Consider the following 18,567-nt stretch of genomic DNA (forward strand, 5'->3'; position numbering starts at 1 on the left):
TGGAATGGCTTTTAAAAAGGGGGATTTATTACATTAAAAATTTACAGTTCTAAGGCCATAACAATGTCCAAACTAAAACACCCCGGGAGAGATACCTTGACTCAAGAAAGGGCCGATGATGTTTGGGGTTTCTCTGTCAGCTGGGAAGACACATTCTGATGTCTGCTAGCTTTCTCTCCTGGCTTCTTGTTTCAAAAGGCTTCCCCAGGGGCATTTTTCTTCTATATCTCCAAATGTCTCTCTCTGTATTGGCTCTGTCAGCTCTTTCCAAAATGGTTCCCTCTTAAAAGACTTCAGTAAGTGACCCCACCTTGAATGGATGGAGACACATCTCCATGGAAACCACCTAATCAAAAGGTCACATCTCCATGGAAGCAACTTAATAAAAAAGATCCAATCCAGCAAAACTGACACAAGATTAAAGAACATTGCTTTTCTTTGGTACACAACAGTTTCAAACTGGCACAGTTCATAACAGAAAATACACTTAAAACAAAAAGAAGAGAATGCAGGAAGAGTGATATTAATACCATACAAAGTAGAATTAAAAGCATCAACTTCGATTGGATTAAGAGAGACTTTTAGTACTTAAATGGCATTTTACATAGAAGGTATGATAGTCATACACCCAAATGCCCTAAACAGCATAGCAGTTAAATACATTAAATATCCAAGGGGAAATGAAAGAATCTGACTGGCCTAGCAGACAGAATAAAGCAAAAGCATGCAGGACATAATGATATGATAAAATTAATAGACAATAACTGAATAAGCATATAAATTGATAAATTTATGAATGGAAGCATATGCATGCAAAAGGAATAAATAAGTGGTTCATCTGTGAATAAATAAACAAAAGTTCATTCTTTGAAAAGAGTAGTAAAATCAACAAGCTTTTGGCTAGATTGACAAAGCAGAAAGGTAGAAGTTACAAATAACTAAAATCGGTAATGAAAAAGGGGCCATAACTTCTGACCCCAGGAAAAGAAAACGATTATAAGGGTATACTACAAACAATTGCAAGCCAACAAGTTAGACAGCATAGATGACATTCACAAATTTCTAGAAGCAAAAAAACCTTACACTGACTCAAGAAGAAATAGATCTGAAAACAAAGATAGCAAATAAAGAGACTGAATCACTAATCAATAAACCCACCAACAAAGAAAAGCCCAGCACCAAATAGGTTCACAGGTGAATTTTACCAAATGTCTCATGAAAAATTACATCAATATTGCTCAAAGTTCCAAAAGTTGAAAAGGAGGAACATTTCCTATCTCATTCTTTGAGGCCAACATTACCCTTATACCAAAGCCAGTTAATGAAATCACAACAGAAAGAAAAAAAAATACAGACCAATATCACTTGGGAATTTAGATATAAAATCTTCCACAAAATACTCTCCAACTGAATCCAACAAGACATTAAAATTAAAATAATTATGCACCATGATCAAGACTGAAAGCATTCCTCAAACACCAGGAACAAGACAAGGATGCCCATGTCACCAGTGTTATTTGGAATTATACTGGAAGTTTTAGCCAGAGCAATTAGGCAAGAAAAAGAAATGAAAGCATCCAATTGGAAAGGAGGAAATAAAACTTTCCCTATTTACTGATGGCATACTCCTGTATATAGAGTATCCTGAAAAATATACCACACAGCTACCAGTAGAGCAAATAATCAAATTCAGCAAACTGATGGGGTACAATATCAACCTACAAAATTCAGTTGCATTTCTGTGCACTAGTAATGAATAATCTGATTAAGAAATCAAGATAAGCATTCCACTTAAAATAGCAAATAATCAAATATCTAGGAATAAATTTAAACAAGATTGTAAAATACATGTAAACAGAAAACTACAAAATGTTGCTTAAATAAGTGAAAGGAGAGAAATAAATAGGAAGGATTCATTGATTGGAAAGCTGAATGTTGTTAATTAAGATGTCAGTTCTACCCAAAGTGATTTACAGATTATTCACAATTACAATCTAAGTTTCAACAGCATTCTTTGAAGAAATGGAAAAGCCAATCAACAAATGTATATGGAAGGGTAAGTCGCCAAATAACCAAAACTATTGTGAAAATAAAATTTATGGATGCACACTTTCTGATTTTAAAACTTATAACAAAACTACATCAATCAATGCAGCAGCATGATACTGGCACAAGGACAGACATATAGACAAACAGAATTGAATTGATATTTCAGAAATTAACCATCACATCTAAGGCAAATTGATAATTTACAAGGGTGCCAAATCCACTCAAAGGGGAAAGAATAGCCTCTTCAACAAATGGTGCTGGGAAAACTGGATATACATATGCAAAAGAATGAAGGTGGACCCCTACCTTACACTGTATGTGAATATTGACTCAAAATAGAACAAAGACCTAAATGTAAGAATCAAAACTCCTGAAACAAAACATAACCAAGCATTTTCATGATCTTGTATTAGGCAATGGTTTCTTGGACTTGACATTGAAAGCACAAGCAACAAAAGAAAAAAAAAAAAGAAAAGTGGGACTTCATAAAAATAAAAAAAAAACTTTTGTGCATCAAAGGACTGTGTCATGAATTTAAAAAGACAACCTATAGACACGGAAGAACTATTTGGAAATCACATATTCAATAAGGGTTTAATATCTAAAATATATAATAAAACTCTACAATTCAACAACAAAAGGACAAATAACACAATTTTTAAATGGGCAAAAGGCTTGAATAGAATTTCTCAAAAAAGATATACAAATGGCCAATAAGCACATGAAAAATGTTCAGCATCATTAGCCATCAAGAAAAATCAGGCTGCCACTGCAAAGGAATTGTAGTTAACCCTGCCCAACCCTCCGTTCGCAATGAATCCCCCAGTGCAGGTTCGGCTCCTGATCACCCTGAGCTTGCTTCTCGTTGACCCTGCAGCACCTGCCCAAGTCCTGCGGAAGCTGTTCAGTAGCTTTTCCTGGGATAATTGTGATGAAGGAAAAGACCCTGCAATAGTCAAATGCCTGACTCTGGAACTTGACCCTGTTGCCATTCCTGGGAATTTGACTGTGAGTGCTGAAGTCAAGTCCAGCATCCCCCTCAATCCTCCTCAGTATGTGGAATTAACCCTGGAAAAGGAGGTGGCTGGCATCTGGGTCAAGATCCCATGCCTGGACCAGATCGGCAGCTGTACCGATGACAATTTCTGCAACGTGCTTGACATTGTCACAACAAATACACACACATGGGTAGGCCTGCCCAGAGCCCCTGCATACCTATGGGCTCCCCTGCCACTGTCCTTTCAAAGACGGCACCTACTCACTACCCAAGAGTGATTTCACCATGCCTGACCTGGAGATGCCCAGCTGGCTCACCTCAGGGAACTACCATATCCAGGGCATCCTGAGCAGTGGTGGGAAGCAGCTGGGTTGCCTCAAGGTCTCAGTCTCTCTCCAGGGAAAATAATGTGGCACTAGGATGTCAGAATGTCTAGGTTTTTCTCACTTGTTCCATTATCCCATGACAACTTTCAGCTATGTCCTGAACCATGGGCCACTCCCTGGTCTGGGCTCATTTGAAGCCTGGAATGGCAATAAATCTTTTTATCCTGCTGAGAAAAAAAAAGAGAAACCAAATTCAAAACTACAACACACAAGAATGGCTACTATTAAATAAATGGAAAATTACAAGTTTTGGAGAGGATGTGGAGACATAGGAACATTTGTTCATTGTTGGTGGGACTATAAAATAGTGAGGCTCCTGTGGAAAACAGTTTGGTGGTTCCTGAGAAAGTTAAGTATAGAATTACCATACGACTCAGGAATCCCACATCTACGCATAAACCCAAATGAATAGTAAGCAGGACATCAAACAGATATCTGCACACTATTGTTCATAGTGGCATTATTCACAATTGCCAAAAGATAGAAGCAACCTAAGTGTCCATGGATAAACAAAATGTGTATATATATACATACAGTGAAATTGTATTCAGCTGTTAAAAGTAATGATGTTCTAATACATGCAACAATATGGATGAGCCTTGATGACATCATGTTGAGTAAATGTCAGACATAAAAAGACAAATATTGTATGATATGACTTATATGAAATCGTTGGAATAAGTAAATTCAGAGTCAGAAACTAGAATACAGGTTACCAGGGGTCAGGGAGGGGCTGGGAATTGGGAGTTAATGTTTAATTGAAACAGAAACTATTCTGTTTAGAGTATTGAATAGTTTGGCAATGGATAGTGGTGATGGTAACACACTGCAAATGTAATTAACACCACTGAATTACATATTTGAATGTGGTTAAAAGGGGAAATTGTAGGTTGCATATTTGTTACTACCATTGAAATGTTTCAAAAACCATAGGACTAAAAAGAAATCATAGGACTTGTATTAGTTAAGGTTCTCTAGAGAAACAGAATCAAAAGGGAACACTCGCAAATACAAAATTTATAAAAGTGTCTCATGTGACTGTGGGAACACAGAGTCCAAAATCTGCAGGGCAGGCTGTGAAGCCGATGATTCCAATGGAGGGTCTGGATGAACTCCACAGGAGAGGCTTACCAGCCGAAGCAGGAAGAGAGCCTGTCTCTTCTGAAACCTCCTTAAAAGGCTTCCAGTGATTAGATTTAGTATCACTCATTGCAGAAGACACTCCTCTCTGGCTGATTACAAATGGAATCAGCTGTGGATGCAACTGACATGAACATGATTTAATTCTATGATATGTCCTCATCACAACAGATGGGCCAGCACTTGCCCAACCAGACAAACAGGTACCACCACTTGGCCAAGTTGACACATGAACCTGACCATGACAGGACTGGTTAACACAAATAGTCAACCCTCACATAAATGATGGACTATAAATAGTCATATAGCCATAATAATATTGTTTTATCAATTGTAGCAAAAATACCATACTAACACAAAGAGTTAACAATAGATATAACAGCGAGTTTCAGCAGGGGATATGGGAACTCTGATTTTTTTGCTCGATTTTTCTGTAAACCTACATCTTTTGTATTAAAAAATTAATTTTATAAAAGAACAAACATTTCAAATCAGTGATCTATCCTCACACCTAAAGGAACTAGAAAATAAAGCAAACACAACCCAAAGTGGAAAGAAATAAGGAAATATTGAAGAGTAGCACAAAGTAAATAATATAAAGAAGAGGAAAATACTAGAGATTTTAAATGAAACCTAAATTTGTTTTTCTAAAAAGTTCAATAAAATTGAGAACCCTTTAACTAGAGTAAAAAAGGAAAAAAGAGGATGTAAATAACTGAAATCATAAGTGAAATGATGGACTATTACTACTGATTCCACAGAAATAAAAAGGACTATGAAAGAACTGCATGCCAACAAATTAGATAACCTAGAAGAAATGCAAAAATTTCTAATAAAGAGATTGAATTAATAATCAATAATCTCCCAAATTCCCATTAAAGGAAAACCCAGGTAAAAAAATTTCACTTGTGAATTTTACCAAACATTCCAAGAATCAATACTAATTTTTCTCAAACTATTTTTAAAAATTTTAGAGAAGAGAAGTCTTCCTTGTTTCTTCTAGGAGGCCAGCATCACACAAACACAAAAGCCAAATAAATATAACACAAGAAAAGATGAATATACTTTCTCATACAGATGCAAAACTCCTCAAAAAAATGCTAGAAATCAAATCCAACAGCACATGAAAAGGTTTATACACCATGAGCACATAGGATTTATTCCAGTAGTGCAAAGGTGGTTCAACATAAGAAAATCAATGTAATATACCACACCAACAGAATGAAAGAAAAAAAACACATGATCATCTCAATTTATGCAAAAAGGTATTTGAAAAAAAAACCAATATCCTTTCTTTGATAAAAACACTCATAAAAATAGGAGTGGAAGGCAACTTCCTCAACATGATAATGGGCATATATGAAAAACCCATGGCTAACAACATATGCTATAGTAAAAGATTGAATGCTTTCACCATAAGATCAGGAACAAGACAAGGATGCCCACTATCATCATTGCATTAACATAGTGTTGGAGGTGCTAGCCAGAGCAATTAGGCAAGAAAATGAAGTAAATGGCATGCAAATTAGAAAAGAAGAAGTAAAATAATCCCTATTCACAGTTGGTATTATCATATATAGGGAAAATCTGGAAGAAAATAAAAGAAAATTGTTTGAGCTAATGAATGAATTCAGCAAAATGGCAGGGTAGAAGATCAATATAAAAAACTCAGTAGAAATATACAAAACATCAACAAGAAACAATGCAAAAATGAAATCAAGAAAACGATTGCATTTACAATTGCAAGTAAAAGAATGAAATATCTGAGAATTATTTTAACCAAGGAAGTAAACAGCTTGTACATAGAAAATTACAAATCATTACTGAATGAAATTAAAGGAAGCCTAAGTAAGTAGAAAGAAATGCCATGCTCATGTGTTGGAAGACTTAATTTCATTAAGATGTCAATACCACCCAAAGAAATTTGCAGTTTTAACACAATCCCAATCAAGATTCCAAAAGCCTTTTTTGTGTAAATGGAGAAGCTAATCATCAAATTCATATGTAAGGGCAATTGATCCTGAACAGCCAAAACTATCTTGAAAAGGAGAACAAAGTTGGAATACTCACACATTCCAATTTCAAAACCTATTAAGAAGCTACTGTAATCAAAACAGTGCAATATCAGCCCAAGGGCAGATGTATAGACCAATTGGAATAGAAGTGAGAGTGCAGAAATAAACCCACACATCTACAGCCAATTGAGTTTTGACAAGGGAGCAAAGTCCACTCAATGGGTAAAGAACCATCTCTTCAATGAATTGTGCTGGAAAAACGGATATCCACATACAAATGAATGAAAGTGGACCTGTACATCAAACCATATACAAATATTAACTCAAAATAGATCAACATCTAAATATAAGAGCTAAAGCCATAAAAGTCTTAGAGGAAAATGTAAGGAAATAACCGAAGGACCTTGTTTTAGGCAATAGATACTTAGATTTACTCCAAAAGCACAAGCATCAAAGCAAACATTATATAAATTGGACTTCATCAAAATTAAAAACTTATGTGCATCCAAGGACATTATCAAAAATATGAAAATACAACCTACCAAATGGGAGTAAATATCTGGAAATCACATATCTGATAAGCGTTTTGTATCTAGAATATATAAGGAACTTCTAAAACTCAACAACAAAAAGACAACCAAAGAATATATACAAATAGACAATAAGAGCATGGAAAGGTGCTCATCATTAATAACCATTCAGGAAATGCTAATCAAAACCATAATGAGATGGTATTTCACATGCAATAGAATGGCTACTATTCAAAAATCAAAAAATAGTGAGTGTTGACAAAAGTGTAGAGAAATAGGAGAGCTAATCACTGCTGGTACAATGTAAACTGGTATAGCCCCTGTGAAAACAGTTTGGTGGTTCCTTCAAATTTTAAACATAGAACTGAATATGACCCAGCAATCCCACTTCTAGGTATATGCCTGAGGGAATTGAACAAAGAAACTCAGAAAGATACTTTACACCAATTTTCATAGCAGCATTATTCATAATATCCAAAAGATAGAAGTAACCCAATTATCCATCAGCAGATGAATTTACAAACAAGATGTGGTACATGCATACAATGTAATATGACTCAAATTTAAAAACAAGTGAACGATGCCTGAGACCCAGGTTTGATTCCTGGTGCTTGCCCATACAAAAAAAAAAAATGAAGGGTGCACAGGTAGATCAGTGGTAGAATGCTTGCCTGTGGGAGACCCGAGTTCAATTCCAGGCACGTGTACTGAAAAGAAAAAAACCAACCAAACAAATGCAGTTCTGATACATGTCACACATGGATGAACACTGAAGATGTTATGTTGAGTGAAATAAGTCAGACAAAAGGGACAGATACTTTATAATTCCATGTATATGAAATAGCTAGAATATGTAAACTAAAAGAGAAAATAGAATAAACATTCCCGGGGGTGGGGGACAGATGGGAAAGGGAATTGAGAGTTAATGCCTAATGAGCATAGGGTTTCTGTCTGGAGTGATGGGAAAGTTCTGGTAATGGCATGGTGAAGGTATCACAACACTGTGAATGTAATTAATCCCACTGAATGATGTGCTTGGGAGAGGTTGTGAAGGGAAAAGTTATTTGTGTAAATATTGTAAAATAACAAAGAAACAAAAGAGGAACTAAAGAGACAATGAGAATTAAATACAATACATGATCCTGGGTTGCCTCTAGTAATGGAGGAGAAAAGGCCCCAAAGGACATTATTGGTACATGTGAAAAACTTGGAATGTAGACTGTAAGCTTTATACAATATTAAAGTTCTCAATTTGATAATTATACTGAAAATGGTTGTGTAGGTGAATGTCCTTGTTCTTAAAAAATGTACATGGGAGTATTATGTGTTCAAGGAGCATGCTGTCTACAACCTACTCTCAAATGTTTATAGACAAATGTAAAGAGACAGTTAGATTAGATAGATGAGAGAGACATGTATATGTATATGTATATATGGATAATGATAAAGAAAATGTTGCAAAATGTTAAAACTGGTGGATCTGGCATCTGGGCAGGAGGTTGTTAGAGGTTCTACAAGGGGGTTGTATTGTTTTTGCTACTGTCCTGTAAGCTTGAAATTATTTCAAATAAAAACGTTTAAGTAAAAAAAAGTTAGAGAGACTTCCGGGCCAAGATGGCGGCTTAGCAATTTGCGCATTTTAGCTTGTCCTCCAGAACAACTACTAAATAACCATAAACAGAACTGCTCCTGGGGCCATGTCAGTGACCGGACACATAGCATACCCCAGTCTGGACCAGCTGAACCGGCTGCAAGCCCCGCCAGAACCGTGAGTTCCCCAAGCTGTGGCGGCTGGTGCCCCTCCCCAACAGGCTACTTCCCAGAGGGAAAAGGAAAGAGACTTTACCAGCAGCAGGGGCTGAATCCAACCAAATGCCAATTGTGGAATTAATTAACAAATTCTGACTACTAAAAATATGCCCCCAGCTCAGATGAACCTGGTCAAAGTGGAGGTTGTTCATTATTGCCCCAGTGCCAAGGGGGCAGGGCTAATGGAAAAAGAAAAAAAAATAAACAGAAGGTTTTTTGGCTGTGTTTCTACAGAGGCTTGACTGCCTTTGGATACAGCAGCAGGACTTCTCACGCTGCAACTGCCCCAGGCAAAGGCAGAAACAAGCTCGTGTGAGGGCTTGTCTGGAGCCTGGGCCTTCCCCAGGGGAGGGGTGAAGCCCAACTCAGTTGGAATCCCTCCCTCAAGGAATTCAGACCCAAGGGCTTGGTAATTTGAAGCCATTAAAACCAACCTACAACCTCTTCTCTGTCTCCACCATGTCCCCAGCAGGGAGAGTCTGCCAAAGTTAAAGGTACAACATCATCTTATTCTGGTGGGACCTGCAGGCACAAAAGTACTACATACTGGGCAGGAAAAGAAAAACAGAGTCCAGAGACTTCACAGGAAAGTCTTTCAACCTGCTGGGTCTCACCCTCAAGGAAAACCAATGCAGGTGACTCTTTCCTCCTGAGAAGAGGCCAGTTTGGTCTGGGAAAATTTGGCTGGGGTCTATAATACCTAAGTAGACCATCATAAGGGTGGTGGCGGGGAAAGGCACTATACAAGCAGGGTAAGAAATGAGAAATCAAGAACTGAAAAATTCTCCTCTGTTAAACAAAACCTTAGCTAGAGGTCCAGAAAAAGCTGAACTGAATGTCAAAGAACAGATAGACAACAAATTCATCCAGTAAGAAAACCCTAGGTAAAAGAAGTGAAAGCAATTTCCAGAATAAACTAATTAAGGTAATTAAATGCCAAGATGCCAGCAAAAAATAACAAATCACACTAGGAAAATTGAAGATATGGCCCACTCAAAGGAACAAACCAACAATTCAAATGAGATACAGGAGCTGAAACAATTAATTTAGAATATATGAACAGATATGGAAAACCTCATCAAAAACCAAATCAATGAATTGAGAGAGGATATAAAGAAAGCAAGGAATGAACAAAAAGAATAAATCAAAAGTCTGAAAAAAATCAGAGAACTTATGGGAATGAAAGGCATGGTAGAAGAGATGAAAAAAACAATGGAAACCTACAATGGTAGATTTCGAGAGGCAGAACATAGGATAGTGAACTGGAGCATGGAACATCTGAAATCCAATAAGAAAAAGAAAATACAGGGAAAAAATGGAAAAATATGACCAGGGACTCAGGGAATTGAATGACAATATGAAGCACATGAATATACATGTTGTGGGTGTCCCAGAAGGAGAAGAAAAGGGAAAAGGAGGAGAAAAACTAATGGAGGAAATATCACTGAAAATTTCCCAACTCTTATGAAAGACTTAAAATTACAGATTCAAGAACTGCAGCGTACCTCAAAGAGAATAGATCCAAATAGACATACTCCAAGACATTTACTAATCAGAATGTCAGAGGTCAAAGAGAAAGAGAGAATCCTGAATGCAGCAAGAGAAAAGCAATCCATCACATACAAGGGAAGCCCAATAAAACTATGCATAGATCTCTCGGCAGAAACCATGGAGGCGAGAAGACAGTGGGATGATATATTTAAATTACTAAAAGAGAAAAACTGCCAACCAAGAATTTTATATCCAGCAAAATTGTCCTTCAAAAATGAGGGAGAAATTAAAGCATTTGCAGACAAAAAATCACTGAGAGAATTTCTGACCAAGAGACCAGCTCTGCAAGAAATACTAAAGGGAGCACTAGAGCCAGATACAAAAGGACAGAAGAGAGAGGTGCGGAGTAGAGTGTAGAAATGAAGACTATGAGTAAAGGTAAAAAGAAGGAAAATTAGATATGACATATAAATCCAAAAGGCAAAATGGCAGAAGAAAGTACTACCCATGCAGTAATAACACTAAATGTTAATGGATTAAACTCCCCAATCAAAAGACATAAACTGGCAGAATGGATTAAAAAACAGGACCGATCTATATGCTGTTTCTACTCAAAGGACATAAGGGCAAGGACAAACCGACATTTGCACACCAATGTTTATAGCAGCATTATTTACAATTACCAAGAGATGGAAACAGTCAAAATGCCCATAAACAGATGGGTGGCTAAACAAACTGTGGCATATACATATTATGAAATATTATGCAGCTGTAAGACAGAATAAAGTTATGAAGTATGTAACAGCATGGATGGACTTAAGGACATTATGCTGAGTGAGATTAACCAAAAACAGAAGGACAAATACTGTATGGTCTCACTGATATGAACTGACATTAGTGAATAAACTTGGAATATTTCATTAATAACAGAGACCATCAGGAGATAAAAATAGGGTAAGATATTGGGTAATTGGAGCTGAAGGGATACAGATTGTGCAATAGGACTGAATGTAAAAACTCAGAAAGGAACAGCACAATACTACCTAACTGTAATACAATTATGTTAAAACACTTAATGAAGCTGAATATGAGAATGATAGAGGGAGGAGGGCTGGGTGCATAAATGAAATCACAAAGAAAGATAGATTATAAAGATTGAGATGGTATAATCTAGGAATGCCTAGAGTGTATAATGATAGTGACTAAATGTAAAAATTTTTTTAATGTTTTTGCATGAGGAAGAACAAAGGAATGTCATTACTGCAGGGTGCTGAAAACAGATGGTAATTATAAAATTTCAACTTATGTGTGAGACTAAAGCAAAAAATGTTTCTTTGTTACAAAATTTATATTTTGACTAGTGCATTTCCTAATATGATGTATATAGATAGTTTGTTGAAAAACAAAAGTACTTGGAACCTTGGGTAAGATGTGAGATTGTTTTTTTGTGTGTGTGTTCATCACCACATTTAATACATCAAAATATAGTAAGAATGAAATGACATTTACAATGTAAAGATATTTAAAATTACATATTAATGAGAGATGGTTCTGTAAGAACCTTTCGGTAAGGTATGTTTAGCCATTTCCATAATGAGTAACAGTTGTAGCTGTCCTTCACCTACTACATTTACTTTTGTATTCTTTTTTATTTCTATTAAATTATATCTGGGTCAAAGATAGATTGTGGGGCAAGTTCTCACTGAAGACCATGCCAGCTTGTATCTCATACTAAAAATTATAATCTCATCACACTCAGTGTTGTAAGATTGAAACTCTAACCTGAAAATCACCAGGAATGGAGACCTAATCCATTCTGGTAACTTTGGGATCCTAGAAAATTTTTTTTCTTTTGCTATGGCAACTTTAGGATGTGATTTTTCAGGAATTGAACCCCTGTCTCAGGCATGGCAGGCTAGAATTCAGCTGGCTGAGCCAATGACACACCACCCTAGGATGCGATTTTTAAACAAAGCTGCATTCAGTGTTTTAACATAATTATATTACAGTTAGGTAGTATTGTGCTGTCCATTTTTGAGTTTTTATATTCAGTCCTGTTGCACAATCTGTATCCCTTCAGCTCCAATTACCCAATACCTCACCCTATTTCTATCTCCTGATGGTCTCTGTTACCAAGGAAATATTCCAAGTTTATTCACTAATGTCAGTTCATATCAGGGAGACCATACAGTATTTGTCCTTTCATTTCTGGCTAATCACACTCAGCATAATGTCCTTAAGGTCCATTCATGTTGTTACATACTTCATAACTTTATTTTGTATTACAGCTGCATAATATTCCATCTTATGTAAATGTCACAGTTTGTTTAGCCAACTGTCTGTTGATGGACATTTTGGCTGTTTCCATCTCTTGTTAATTATTAATAATGCTGCTATAAACATTGGTGTGTAAATATCCATTTGTGTCCTTGACCTCGTGTCTTTTGAGTAGAGACAGCATATAGATGGGTCCTGTTTTTTAATCCATTCTGCCAGACTATGTCTTTTGATTGGAGAGTTTAATCCATTAACATTTAGTGTTATTACTGCATGGGTAGTACTTTCTTCTACTATTTTGCCTTCTGGATTTTATATGCATATCTAATTTTCCTTCTTTTTACCTTTACTCATAGTCTTCCTTTCTACACTCTTCTCCACACCTCCCCCTTCTGTCTTCGTATCTGTCTCTAGTGTTCCCTTTAGTATTTCTTGCAGAGCTGGTCTCTTGGTCACAAATTCTCTCAGTGATTTTTTGTCTGAAAATGTTTTAATTTCTCCCTCATTTTTGAAGGACAGTTTTGCTGGATATAGAATTCTTGGTTGGCAGTTTTTCTCTTTTAATAATTTAAATATATTATCCCACTGTCTTCTCGCCTCCATGGTTTCTGCTGAGAGATCTGCACATAGTCTTATTGGGCTTCCCTTGTATGTGATGGATTGCTTTTCTCTTGCTGCTTTCAAGATCCTCTCTTTCTCTCTGACCTCTGATATTCTGATTATTAAATGTCTTGGAGTATATCTATTTGGATCTGTTCTCTTTGGGGTATGCTGCGCTGCTTGGATCTGTAATTTTAAGTCTTTCATAAGAGTTGGGAAATTTTCAGTGATAATTTCCTCCATTAGTTTTTCTCCTCCTTTTCCCTTTTCTTCTCCTTCTGGGACACCCACAACACGTATATTCAGGAGCTTCATATTGTCTTTCAATTCCCTGAGTCCCTGGTCATATTTTTCCATTTTTTCCCCTATAGTTTCTGTTTCTTCTCAGATTTCAGATGTTCCGTCCTCCAGTTTTGAAATCCCATGTTCTGTCTCTTGAAATCTACCCTTGTAGGTTTCCATTGTTTTTTTCATCGTTTCTACTGTGCTTTTCATTCCCATAAGTTCTGTGATTTGTTTTTTCAGACTTTCAATTTCCTCTTTTTGTTCTTTCCTTGCCTTCTTTATATTCTCCCTCAATTCATTGATTTGGTTTTTGATGAGGTTTTCCATGTCTGTTTGTACATTCTGAATTAATTGTTTCAGCTCCTGTATCTCATTTGAATTGTTGGTTTGTTCCTTTGGCTGGGCCATATCTTCAATTTTCCTAGTGTGATTTGTTATTTTTTGCTAGCATCTAGGCATTTAATTACCTTAATTAGTTTATTCTGGAAATTGCTTTCACTTCTTTTATCTAGGGTTTTCTTGCTGGATGAATTTGTTGTCTATCTGTTCTTTGACATTCCATTCAGCTTTATCTGGACCTTTAGCTTAAGTTTTGTTTAACAGAGGAGAAATTTTCAGTTCTTGTTTTCTTGTTTCTTGCCTTGCTTGTGTGGTGCCTTTTCCCCACACACACTTAGGAGGGTCTTACTTAGATATTATAGACTCCAGCCAGATTTTCCCAGGCCAAACTGGCCTCCTATCAGGAGGAAAGAGTCACCTGCATCGGTTTTCCCTGAGGGTGAGACCCAGCAGTTTGAAAGACTTTCCTGTGAAGTCTCTGGACTTTGTTTTTCTTATCCTGCCCCGTGTGTGGTGTTTGTCTGACTGCAGGTCCCAGCAGCATAAGATGATGCAGTACCTTTAACTTTGGAAGACTCTCCCTGCTGGGGGCTTGGTGGAGACAGAGAAGAGGTTGTAGGTTGGTTTTAATGGCTTCAAATTACCAAGACCTGGTGTCTGAATTCCTTGAGGGAGGGAGTCCACCTGAGGTGTGCTTCACCCCTCCCCTGGGGAAGACCCAGGCTCCAGACAAGCCCCCAAAAGTGTTCACTTCTGCCTATGCCTGGGGCAGTTGCAACCTGAAAAGTCCTGCTGCTGTATCCAGAGGCAGTCAAGCCTTTGTAGATACACAGCCACAAAAACCTCTGTTTCCTTCTTTTTTTTCCCTCTTTTTCTGTCAGTCCTGCCCCCTTGGCACCAGGGCAAAAATGAGCAACCTCTGCTTTGATCAGGTTTACCTAAGCTGGGGGCTTATTTTTAGTAGTCAGAATTTGTTAATTAGTTCCACAATTGGTGTTTGATTGTGCCCAGTCCCTGCTGCTGGTAAAGTCCTTTCCTTTCCCCTCTGGGAAGTGGCCTGTGGGGGAGGGACACTGGCCACCGCAGCTTTGGGAACTCACAGTTTGGGGGGGGTGCTCGCAGCCAGTCCAGCTGGTCCAGACTGGGGCATGCTGTGTGTCTGGTCACTGACGTCGCCCCAGGAGCTGTCCTGTATTGTTTCTGGTTATTTAGTAGTTGTTCTGGAGGATGAACTAAAACGCACACATTGTTAAGCCACCATTTTGACCTGGAAGTCCCAGATGTGAGATTTCGTTGGTTTGGCCAGAATGATGCCCCGATGAATACCAGAGTGATTTGATCAGTGAGTGGAAAAGTATTTGCAAGCCCCCTTTGGGGAATGGCGAGAACGGGGGAAAATTTAACCTCCCCAATTTGAATCCTTGATATTCTCACAAGCAGTGTGGACAACCAAAGCTATAGGCTGAGCTCCCAGTTTTGGGGTTTGTTCATATGAAAGTTAACTCCACAAAGGGTAGGCCAAGCCTTCTTAAAGTTAGGCCTAAGAGTCACCCCCAAGAGAACTTCTTTTGTTGCTCAGATGTGTCCTCTCTCTCCAGCCAACACAACAAGCAAACTCACCACTTTCCCCTTGTCTACGTGGGACACAATTCCCAGGGGTGTGGACCTTCCTAGCAACGTGGGATAGAAGTCCTAGAATGAGCTGAGACTCAGCATCAAGGGATTGGGAAAAACCCTAGAATGAGCTGAAACCCAGCATCAAGGGATTGAGAAAACCTTCTTGACCAAAAGGGGGAAGAGTGAAATGAGATGAAGTGTCAATGGCTGAGAGATTTCAAACAGAGTCGAGAGGTTATCCTGGAGGTTATTCTTACACATTAAGTAGATATAACCTTGTTATCCAAGATGTAATGGAGAGGCTGGAGGGAACTGCCTGAACATGTAGTGCTGTGTTCCAGTAGCTGTGTTTCTTGATGATGATTGTATAATGATATAGCTTTCACAATGTGACTGTGTGATTGTGAAAACCTTGTGTCTGATGCTCCTTTTATCTACCTTGTCAACAGATGTGTAGAACATATGGAATAAAAATAAATAATAGGGAGAACAAATGTTAAAATAAATTTAGCTTGAAATGCTAGTGATTAATGAAAGGGAGGGGTAAGGGGTATGGTATGTATATATTTTTTTCTGTTTTCATTTTATTTTTCTGTTGTCTTTTTATTTCTTTTTCTGAATTGATGCATATGTTATAAGAAATGATCATGATAATGAATATGCACTATGGGATGATATTGTGAATTACTGATTATATATGTAGAACGGAATGATCATATATTAAGAATGTTTGTGTTTCTTTCTTGTAAATTTTTTTTTAAGTTTAAAATTAATAAAAAAACAAATAAGTTAGAGAGATGGGCAATTAAACAATACTACTTTAATAGAACAATTGGACAGAAAATCATCAAGGACATAGATTTGAATACTGTCAATCAACTTAATGAAACTGTCATCTGAAAAAGAAGAAAATAACATTTAAAAAAGAAAAATACATACCAAAAACAAACAAAAAACAAAAATAAGCTGTCATATACAAAATATTCCACCCAACAAAAAGAGTAAGTGCATTTTTTTAAGGTGTACATGGGGGTGGTGCAATGGTGGCTCAGTGGCAGAATTCTGGGAATTGAACACCTGGGTTCAATTCCCAGAGCTTGCCCATGCCAAAAGAAAGAAAACAAATTAAAGTGTACATGGAACATGCTTACAGATGGGCCATATGCTAGGCCATAAATTACTCTTAATAAATCTTAAAGTATTGAAATAATACAATATAAGTTCTCCAACCAAACTAAAATTATTAAAAATTAAAAACAGGAGGAAATTTGGGATATTTTCTGCTCCATTACTAGAGGCAGTCAAGGATTATGTATTGCATTTAATTGTCATCATCTCTTTAGTTTCTCTTTTGTTTCTTAGCTATGGAACCAAATATTTCTAAATTAGATAACATATTTATAAATAAGCCATGAGACAAAGAAGAAATCACAATTGTTATTATAAAATATTCAGACTTAAATTAAAATGAGGGCAGGCCATGGTGGCTCAGCAGGCAGAGCTCTTGCCTACCATGCTGGAGACCTGGTCTGATTCCCAGTTCCAGGACATGCAAAAAAAAAAATTAAAACATAGTGTATCAAAAATTTTTAGACACTGCTTTAACAGTGGTTAAAAGGAAAGTTAGGGTGGTGCAACAGTGGCTCAATGGCAGAGTTCTCACCTGCCATGCCAGAGACCAGGTTTGATTCTTGGAGCCTGCTCATGCAAAAAAAAAAGGAAAGTTATAACAGTTAAATGAAGAAAATCTCACATTAACAGCCTAAGCTTTCACCTCAAAAAAAAGGAAAAGAGGAGTAAATTAAATTAAAAGCTAACAAAAGGAGGAATAAATATATGATGAGAAACCGATGAAATAAAAAAATAGAAAAAATTAAACCAAAAGTTGGTTCTTTGAAAAGATAAACAAAACTGACAAACCTTTAACTAGGTTTACCAAGGGAAAAAAGGAGAAGACAAAAATTACCAAATAAGGAAGGAAAATGAGGACATCACTGTCCATCTTATAGAAATGCTATGAAGAATTTTGTGGCAACAAATTTGACAATTTAGATGAAATGTACAAATTCTTAGGATGACACAAATTATAGAAACTTCACTCAAGAAGAATCTGTATAGATCCATAATACAAAAAGAAATTGAATTAGTAGTTTAAAATCTTCCCATAAAGAAAATCCCAGACTGAAATAGTGTCACTGGTTAATTTTCTCAAATATTAAAGAAAAAAATAATTTCGATTTCACTAACTCTTTCAAAAATATAGGATGAGGGAACACATCCCAAATCTCAAGAGGTGAGTACTACCCTGATACCAAATCCAGATAGAGAATTTTTTAAAAAGAAATCTTAAAAAAAAATCTAAAGGGCAATATTCCTTGCAAATAAAGACATAAAACTTCTCAAAAAATTATTTGCAAATGATTCAACCAAACCATAAAGTATTGTACATCATGACTAAATGGGATTCTTCCCAGGAATGCAGGCATTGTTTAACATTGGAAAATCAATTAATGTAATGCAAAATATTATTAGAATAAAGGATAAAATCTTCATGTCCACCTTAATGGATGCAAGAAAAAGTATTTGAAAAATTCCAATCCCCTTTCATGATAAAAAAAACTTCTGCAACCTGGCAAAGGGCATAATTGAAAGGCCTATAGCTAACATCATACTTTATGGTGAAAGACTCAATATTTCTCTCCCTCCTTCCATCAAAGATCAGGAACCAGACAGGAATGTCCACTCTCACTACTATTATTCTGTTTTCCACTGGAGGTTCTGCAAGAAAAAGAAAGACAAAGTATCCAGAACAGAAGAGAAGTAAAACCAACTATATTCCAGGACAATATGATCTTTATTTAAAAAATCACAGGGAGGTGGGGCCAAGATGGCAGCTTAGTAAGGTATGCGTGTCTTAGTTCCTCCTCCAGAGCAACGACTAGGTGACCAGAAACAGTGCAGAACAGCTCACTGGGCCATGGCAGGGACCGGACACACAGTGTACCCCAGTCTGGACTGGCTGGACTGGCTGC

General features: G+C 36.9%; 1 long non-coding RNA gene and 1 pseudogene across 1 annotated transcript in view; one reads left to right on the forward strand and one right to left on the reverse strand.

The window, feature by feature from the left end:
* The window catches only part of LOC143670633 (uncharacterized), a 43,913-nt gene that overhangs the window by 15,122 nt on the left and 10,224 nt on the right, over window positions 1–18,567 (reverse strand). The gene's annotated exons all lie outside the window — the stretch shown is intronic.
* On the forward strand, window positions 2,863–3,454 carry LOC143671410 (ganglioside GM2 activator pseudogene; annotated as a pseudogene).

This window comes from Tamandua tetradactyla, chromosome X, assembly GCF_023851605.1.
Source record: "Tamandua tetradactyla isolate mTamTet1 chromosome X, mTamTet1.pri, whole genome shotgun sequence".
Classification (NCBI taxonomy): domain Eukaryota; kingdom Metazoa; phylum Chordata; class Mammalia; order Pilosa; family Myrmecophagidae; genus Tamandua; species Tamandua tetradactyla.